The following is a 10,289-nucleotide window of genomic DNA, read 5'->3' as shown; positions in this document are numbered from 1 at the left end:
AATGAGAATTTCCCTTCCCCTATTAACCACCTCTGACAAGAAATAGCAAGTGGCTGCCTGTGGAATAAACAAAAGACATGTGTGTCCTGTCCTAACTTCTTATTTTAGAAGGAAATACATCACCACAGGCAAGAAAACGGTTTGTCAAGCCATTTAATGGATCTTTAAGAAAAACTGTAAATTATGATGACAGTATACAAAAAATTCCCCAGAATATAATACATGTCCAGTCAAAAAATATCTAACACCAAATTATTAAAACTGTTGTCATCCATGTTTCTTATTTAATGCAGCAAGCTTCCAATGTTATGGTCACTATTCAACCATTGATGAAAACTGAATGATTTTTTATAATGCTGCAATTGTAGAGTGGTCATCTGAGTTATCATAGCCTCTCTGTCAACTTGAATCAGTCTGGCCATTCTCTGTTGACCTCTCACATCAACAAGGCATTTACATCAGAAGAACTGCAGCTCACTGGATGTTTTTTGGTTTTGGACCATTCTGAGTAAACCCTAGAGACTGTTGTGCATGAAAATCCCAGGAGATCAACAGTTACAGAAATACTCAAACCAACTTGTCTGGCACCATCAATCATACAATGGTCAAAATGACTAAGACCACATTTTCCCCCATTCAGTACATATTGGTACCTTAAAGTGAAAGGATACATATATACATATATATTCGTATATATACACAGTATATACTGTCAGAAAAAAAAACATTTACAGTGTATATAGCTGAATGGCTCCAGAGGGGAAAAAAGAGAATATGACTGACTAACATTTCACCACTCACTTAAAGAATAAAAAAAACAAGTAGACCAATCTAATTAGAAGGAGAACAAGAAGGATGGTAATACTATTTCATTTTTTTTTTTTTCTGCCATTGCACCGTGATCACTGCACTGAAAAAATATGTTGAATGCCTAAGGGTTTCTGACTACACTGGGAGCAATACTTAAAAATGCTGTGTATAGTTAGTAGAGTCCTATTGAAATATCAGAATTTATTCCACATCTGTGGTATGGGAAATTAATTACCTTTTATCTCTCAATAAGGCTTCTTCACTAAGGGTCCTAAATAAGGCATAATTTGCCTATCTACAGTAATTCAAGAATATTGATGGTAAAGTCTCGAGAAAAAGTACCAGGCCTCTTTCATGAATGCCATTTAAAGATGATAGTGGATGGATGGATGAATGAATGAATGAATGGATGGATGGGTGACTCATAGATCCATAAAAAGAAAAGCTGATGGCAATAAGTGCAATAATAAAACGTTTAAGGTTCACAGCTACAAATCTCAAAAAACAAAAGGAAAACTGAATGTTAATTTAGAATGTTTAATAAGTCTCATTCAGTAATATGGAAATGACAGTTGACAATGTAGCCTGTATTAGATAATGCCTTCTTGAGATGGTTCATCAAACACTCAAGTTGAGACGTTATTAGAGAGCCGAGCATCTCTGTGTCTTTTCAGCTGACAATTAGAGAAGACTCACCACGGTGGAGCTGAAGAGTGATACGGCATGTCAGATGCTGCAAGGTCTCTTGAGGGAGCATGCGTTTTTTTCTGAAACAGCATTTACTTTTGTAAGATGTGTGCACACGTGCGTGCGTGCGTGCATGTGTGTGTGTGTGCTACTCACTGCTTAATAACATAAAAATAATATTCCTTCAGGGAGGAAACAGGTATAATTGGATTATTGTTTATACAAAAGATAACCATAACAAACTCGTAAAGTCCTGTAATAAGAATGATATATATAGTAAAAACAGAATGCAGTATGCTGAGTTGCAACCTTTAAAAAGTTGATCATTGATAATTTCAAGGTTGCAACTCAGCATACTGCATTCTGTTTTTACTATATATATCATTCTTATTACAGGACTTTACGAGTTTGTTATGGTTATCTTTTTTCTTTGCGCTTGTTTGTGCAAATAGAGAGTTTTTCGCTTGTCTTCTTGTCTTCGTGCTTGCAGAAAAGCTTGTGTTTTCCAACTGAATGTGTTTTTTCTGGCACTTACCATGAATGAGGTACAAAATAGGGTCTGCTTTTTCAATAAATGGTTTGTGAAAGAGGCACTTCACCTTCAGAAAATGTTGATTGACATCCTCAACAGTTCAAACTTAGTATTATAAGAGCTGTTTTATTTTCCATTCATTGTCTATTTGTTTGTTGATTTGTGGTTACTGACAAAATATTATATTTCCCATAAAGTAATGAATTTTTTTTTTCTTACAATAAACACAGGGTTGAATAGTTAAGCTTGACCAATTTAGTCAGCACTACATTATGCATTAAAAATGTATAAATAAAATGTAATCTGATGATGGTACTTGACTTTTCACCCTGTTTCTCTCCATTTTTGGAAGGGTGGGAAAATCATGCGTTAACAGGATCACACGCAAAATGGGACACAGCTACAGTTTTGATTATTAAAATCAGTTTGTACACAATTTTTTGGAAAGTGCCTTCTGCACAATTCAGCACCGCTCAACAGTTCCTCAGTCCTTCTTTAGATTTTCAACATCGGCAACAAGATGCTGTGGAAAACAAATTTTATTAGCAAACAGGTGAATGCAGGGAATTGAGATTTAATTATTTTTCTTTTACAAAATCAGGCCTTGCCGCACCTTTACAACACAGCCGAACCTTCTTTGTTTCTATGATACACTTTTTAACTGCAGCACCATCCATTCATACCACTGATTTGCACACAGTAGCATGGGGCTCCTGATGGCACATTTTCAGTGTGTGGGTTAACCGTTCAGACATATGATGGATCATGTTGCTTGTATCCTCAATTTATCCTGCAAAGTGAATGTTATATTTATGTCTGGGATCATGTGTTTTCTCTCCTGGTTAACTGGAAGTGGCTGTAAAGTATGTTATAGGACAAGTTTTGCATTTTCATATGCCTCATGCCAATTATTTTTCAGCATAACACTCTCGGCCTTGCTGATAAAATTTAGTATGCAGTAATTTACAAAGTTAAATCAGCATGGCATAGCACTGAATTTTGAATACTGAGCTGGTTACTATTGGACTGAATTTAATATTTTCTCTTTTAAAATGGCACAAGCACTATGTTGGACATCAGGAATGGAGCCTGACCATTAAATGAGGCACAAATAAGCACTTGAGCCTCAAATTCTTCATTAAATCCATTTAAATGCAGCTATTAATGCAGACAACCTTTCACGTTAATTATTTTATTTACTAAAAATGCTTACCAAACACTCATTAAATAAATACCATTATGTAAATGTGATGTATTTTCAGAACTATTATGTATATTTATAATCTGCCTGCACTATATAGCAATTTATGTGCTGGTTTGTATTATATAATGTTTGGTTTTGTATTTCTATTTTATTTTATTTTGTACATTGCCTTTTATTGTATTTTTATACTGAATATTTTATAGTGTATATTTTATTTATTTACATAAAGATTTGTACATCATCCATTGCAAAGCTGTACCTACTTAGTAATAAAAAATTAAATAAAAACATATTTTTTATTCAGTAAAAGCTTCTATAATTTTCTATTCTATTCTATTCAAAACCACAATTTTTATAATATTTCAGGATCTTCAGGAAATTGTTTGATATTAAGAACTGTAGTTGAATGAACATTAATAAAGCAAAAGTTGTATAAGTCCATAAATACTACAGTCCATTATGGCCCTTTAAGCTTGAATGGGCCCAACTGATGGGCCCACAAGAAAAATAAATCATTATCAAAATATTATTAACTACAGTCTTGACAACACAAAATATTGCATTGTTTGAAAGCTTAGAGGCTCTACTTCACCATGCATGCCTAAATGCATTAGGAAGAAAACAGTGCTTTGAAATTTTCAAAAAACTAAAAGTGTATCGTTTTGATAATTTATTAATAATGTTGCATTGTACATATTATTGTAATCAGTAAAAACATCAAACTCATCAAATAGCCATGTGTCATATGTTGTTAGAAAGCTCTCAAAGATAAAGATACTACCAGCATATTTGTTTTACTCACAGACAGAAATATAGCGAGCAATAGCTAAGTATATCTTTTGACATTTATGTTTCATGTGAACAGGTATTGCTCATTTGCCATGTTTTCACAAAAAAAATTTGAACATAAAATATCACATACCATTACTTAGAGGAGGCGCTTATGTTTCAAACGAGCCAACACACAAGGTAATTGGATGCATATATCATTAGATAATTGACACAAATGTTTACAGTGCACACAGCATCTGGCTATTTTGCATCTTGCCATCTGGCTGAAAACAAGTTAGCTTTCCTGAACCAGGTAACATCATCGGAAATTATGTAGCATCCTGGAATGCTATACCAATCGGATATCCATATTTGGGCAGTGACACATGTGATTGGAGACTATTACATATAGCCACCAAGAGATGGTGCCAAGTACATGACACAGACTCAATGATGACTCAAATGGCACAGAATGAAACTCATTTATTTGAAACTCATTTTACTCTTTATTAGTATGAAATGATGGGTCATAATCACTAAAGCATGTTGAATTATTAATTAATTTTCTTTCATACACAGATACCACATATTACATGGATGAACTGAGTCTTTCATTAAATCCCCTTTCATTTGATGTAATTATTAATAAGACAGACATTGCACTAATTCATATAGATTTATGTACTGTTTTGTCTGTGTGGGGCTTTAATTCAATGTGTAAGCCATATTGAGCTCTCAAGACCCGCCCTTCCTTGTGATTTTTAATTAGGTGGCAGATAGTGGTTTGTTTGAGGAAAGACTCTAATAGGAAACGTGCTTTCCATGTAATCTCCTTCTGATAAGAATGTTGGGCACATCAAATTGATCTTTTGCCCTTGAGATAAGGAATGTGTTTCATTACAGGGAATTTTTTATAATTCTTTAAAAGACTGATTCTGTGATATGATGTGGCAATGAAGGATCAGAAGACACAGATCATTTCACCATGACAAGAATAAAAGCAGATGGCAAGCAGGTCTTAACAAAGACATGCATCATTTTCAGTACATTTCTATCAGGAAGACTTCATTTATTTGATGAATATAAAACAGAAAAGTAATGTCTCTCTTTGGTGTCTGGTGGTCCGAAGAAGTTGTACCTGGAACCGTCATATCCTGCCGGAGATGGGAGGCAGGGGCTCAGAGCAGAACGGGACTCAACTGGTGATGGTGGGGTGGTGGAGGTTCCCGTGTTAACACACTGAAACAGCAATCTGATAGATTGTGAGCAGACTTATAAAGCAATGGCTTACATGTGATTGGCTGGGAATTACCCAGCTAATGGTGCGATGATGTACAGCTTCTAGTCTTCCCGCTAGAACTACGCTGTGCTTACATTTCTATCAGGAAGACTCGCAGACTTGAGTGAAAATTAAGATGACAGATATTTGATGAATATAAAACAGAAAAGTAATGTTTCTCTTTGGCGTAGGCCCTGTCTGGCGGTCCGAAGAAGTTGTACTCGGAACTGTCATGTCCTGTATATAGGAGGCAGGGGCGAGGAGCCTACCCCCAAAAGAGAGACAATGTAGAATACTACCCCCAAAAGAGATGATCCAGTCAAGTACGAGCCAGGTCTTGTGTTAATTCTGGAGAAGATGGGAGAGAAAAGAGATGTGAACACCTAGATTTGACATGCGCAATATCTCTGGCATGATTGTGCAATACCCTTGCGATAGGAAAAGCCGTGCAACAGAGCAAGCAGTGTGTTTTTTTTGTTGTTTTTTTTTCATCTCCTCCTGGAGTTTGATTTTGTCCTTGTGAGTTTTTTGTTTTTTTTTCACTTTCCTCGGGTTTGATTTTGTCCTTGGGCATGTATTTTTTTTCTCTTTCTCTCCTTTTTATTTATCCTCGAGTGTGATTTTGGGCACTCCGTCTAGGACCCCGGTTGTGCAGAATATTTGCCAAAGACGAACAACGTGGTATGTGGCCCTACGTTAGGCCGCCGTTGCTGTGCACTATCTTTGTTGAAAGAAAACAACATATGATTATGAAAACCCTCCAACGAGGGAAGAGTTGCTTGATGTTATCTTTGCCGAAAGGTGAACAATGTGTGTAGAGCCATACAATAATGGCGCCGTTGCGTGCAATTCCCTTCATGGAAAGATATGAGGCTCAAGCCCTCGAACGAGGGCAGCCATTGTTTAATGGTTATCTTTGCCAAGGTGAACAGCATACATAAAGCCATACGATAATGGCGATGTTGTCGTGCAATACCCTGTTGAAAGATATCCCACTATAGTGTGAGCTTTCCAGCAAGGGCGGCTGGCTTGTGCAATACCTATGCAAAGGAACCATGCTTGAGATTATGGAAGCTCTGGTGAGGAGAGAAGGATGTGCTGGGAGAGAGCCACCAACCACCACCAGATAGGCATGAAAACTTATGGCTGATGGAGAGTTGAGCTTGTTTGATGATTTGGGTTAGGTCGACTATATTTCAGGTAGGATTAGGAAGACCAGCGCCCAAGCATCTTGGCGGTGGATTCCAGTATACCTCGAAGAGCGCTAGTAGAAGCTGCTCCGATGCGAAAGGAATACCCCGAGAAGACATGACGGGAGAGACCACAATGTTTTATCCAGTGGCGCTACATGGGAGCTAGGGATGGAGTGATGAATAGGGGAGGAAATTTGATATGCCTACTGTGAAAGCAAAAGGAAATGAACACGCACACTGGGAGATCAGAACAGAAAATAGAGTACTGCGTGATTGTCAGGAGGAGGAATAGTGGGCCTAGGTGGTGTAGTAGGAAGTGTGGAACGGGCAAGTCCTTTCTGTATGGGAGCTGGAGGGGAATTTAAATGGGGTAGAAAGGAGGGGCTTAATCTGTCAGGAGGTCTGAGAGGGGTGGTGAGGAATAGTGGGCCTAGGTGGTGTAGTAGGAAGTGTGGAACGGGCAAGTCCTTTCTGTATGGGAGTTGGAGGGGAATTTAAATGGGGTAGAAAGGAGGGGCTTAATCTGTCAGGAGGTCTGAGAGGGGTGGTGAGGAATACATTTGTTCTGGTCTGTGGAACTCCTGCGAAACGAGGGAGGGAGTCAGAGATTACATTGAAAAACCCAGGAATGTGTCTGGCTGAGATAATGAAGTTGCAGGAAATGCTCTGCCATGTCAGACGTCTCATAAGTGGCATGATGGTTCGAGGAGGACTGGCCTTTATTGATTATTGTGACTACTGCGGAATTGTTGCATAACTACAACGTGTTTGCGTGTCCAAAGGGAACCCCATATAACGCTGGCCGTGACGATGGGATACATTTCAAAGAGAGAAGATGGAGCGTAGGAAGCTATATTGAGAAGGGAAAAAAAGTCTGGCCATTTCCCTGTTTTTCTCGCGCTGGAGCAAATACATTGAGAAGAATAATGTCTTTTTTTCACGCGCTGGAGCAAATACAGTAAGAAGAATAATGTCTTAACTTCGTAAGCGTCATAAGTGTTCTGTTGTTGGCTGTAAAAGTGAACATAAGTCTTAATGTACTCCCGGAATCAGAGCCGCTGAAGACGCAGTGGACAAGTTTTGTTTATGAAGGAAATGTGCCCCAAAACGTACCAAAAATGTGTGTATGTTTGTGCAAATCATTTTATACTGGAGTGCTTTGTCAATGAGTGTCAATATAAAAAAAAATAAAAAAAATTCTCAAACATGGTTTGGTACCAAATGTTTGGGTTCCAGCTTTACATCCTGAGGATGTTTCGCATGTTATATTTTGTTAATGTTTGCAAAATTGCCTTTCCAAATGTGCTTGATCGCTGATTCCATGGCTAATGCAGCTAAAGTTCCCACTGAGAAACCAGAAATTTGCAGATATGTGTTGCGTGAAGACTGCTGCTACTGGATGAGAGGTAAGGAGCAGTGAATAAGTCTGTGTCCATGCTGGATGTTAACTAGTCAGATAGAGAATTGGACTCGATGTCAGACAGTGCTATTGAATGATGTTGCCGTGTAATCACACTGAAACAATGTGATAGATAGTTAGCAGACTTATAAAGCAATGGCTTACATGTGATTGGCTGGGAATTACCCAGCTAATGGTGCGATGATATACAGCTGCTAGTCTTAACGCTAGATTCTAGCGGCTAGAACTCCGCTGTGCTTACATATACAAAATTCTACACTATACTTATCACAAAGGATACATTTAAAAGGGACTTAAAAAAAAACTACAAAATCATCCATCCATAAAAAGACAAAATCGAAAATAACTCTTTCACTTTACGTAAGTCTGTTTTAACTTTCCTGACAGACAGGACATAAAATAATTGGGCTATTTTCTGAGTCGTGCATATGTTGTTCTGTTAGACACCACTTATCCAATACTCAAAAGTCTCTCAATCATAAGACTTATGAGTAATAAAAGAGGCCCATATGAGAAGTCATTGTGTGTATAACCTATTACTGAATTACTTCTGAATCACAATACTGCTCAAAAAGACTTAAAGGATGTTCTAGGTTCAATATGTTTTATTTTTTCAATTAAAAAAGAAGAAAAAAAAAACAGTAGACACATACAGTGGAAGTGAATGTGGCCATTCCATAAACATTAAAATCCCCACCTTTTTGTAAAAGTATAGCCACAAGATGTAACATTATACGTGTTAACATGATTTTATTGTGATAAAATTAGGGTTTTACTGATGTAACATCTTACCAGATTATGGAGTTCACTGGCAGTACATGGTCATGTCAACGAGGCTATAATATTGGCTATAACTTAACAGAGATAAAGATAGTAAGCAGTTTTATCAAACAAAAATCATGGTTATGCATATAATGTAAAATTTTGAGGCTATACTACTTTTGAAACAATATGTATTTATTAACTTTTAAGGACTGGCCCCAATCACTTGCATTAATGGTAAGTGAAAAAAGTAAGTGGCTTACTGTGTATATATATATATTCGTTTTTTTGTGGTAATGAATATTACGCCACAGTTACTGTTGATTTAGCTTAACTTGGATTGAACCTGGAATATTCCTTTAAGAATTCTGGACTGATACTTAATTAGTGTACACAACTACTTACACTATATATAACTACAGTATGTAGATACATGTGCATAAAAAAAATCAGCAAAACTGATGCCCTTTTTTCATACTATTGCATGAAAAACTGTAGCAATGAAAGAATATACTAACGAAATGCACTATAAGGACTTGTGTATTTTTCAAGTAAATGTGTATAATTTGTAGCAAATCTGAAATCCAAAATAGAGGGTTAATGATTCAGCTCAGTTAGGTACAGTTATTAAACTTCAAGACCAATTTAAAAGAGAAGGAATCCAATTATGATAAACAGCTTTATTCAACATTATTCAACAGGTATTCATTACGTGTTTGTAATTAATTTTCTCCTCCCTTTGAAACCTAATGTTATCATTAAGAGGACATTTTTTTTATTATTAGTTTACAATATACTACAGGCTATTTTTGGAAAATAAATGCAGATTTTCTAATTGCATTCGGTTAAATGCACTTTGGGTAATATTTGGTGTGATCTGGCACTTGCCTAAAGATGCATGCTGGGAGGGAGCAGACTAGAAAGGGTAATGTAGCTTGTAAAGTGTCACATATATTGATGGCCTCTTCAGACCTGGCAAGGTAGAACTGGCCAATGAGCTGTGCAAAGACTTTTTGAGTCAGAGCTTCATCCATTTAAAAAAAAAAAAAAAACAGCCACTGGACAAGAGAGAACGTCCATTCCACAAAACTGGACAAGGGATGGAATGACTAACCAGCTGCAGGGTGTAAATCAAGCCATAATTCATGATAGGAAATTAAACCAATTTCATGGTTTGTGAACAGCTAAATAAACTGGATCTTATTGGGGGTCACTTGGAACAAAGGCTTGTCAAAGTTTATCAGTATCATAATGACAATTTAAGGTCATTTTAAAGCATTCCACAGAGGCAGAATAGGTTGATATTCTGAAATATTACATGTAAAAATGAGTGGTTACCATTTCATTTGTGTAAAGATCCATTTTGTTGTTGTTGTTTAGTATAAATCACCCCCTGCTGGAATTGTGTGCACTTTCTGCACCACTAAATCAAAAAATATTTTCAAACAGGTTTGGCCACATGGTCAAGCAAGCCACTAGCATGCTTAAACATACTACATTCACATTCACTCTCTGAAAATGGCTTGTTGTATTATACATGCAGAAGAATTGAAACAACATGATTTGAATCTAGGAAAAACCCAATCTTAATCCTGGAATTCCACAACATCATAAACTGAAAGACTTCGGTG

Source organism: Xyrauchen texanus, chromosome 28, assembly GCF_025860055.1.
Source record: "Xyrauchen texanus isolate HMW12.3.18 chromosome 28, RBS_HiC_50CHRs, whole genome shotgun sequence".
NCBI classification, from domain to species: Eukaryota; Metazoa; Chordata; class Actinopteri; order Cypriniformes; family Catostomidae; genus Xyrauchen; species Xyrauchen texanus.
This window is presented reverse-complemented; position numbering follows the sequence as displayed.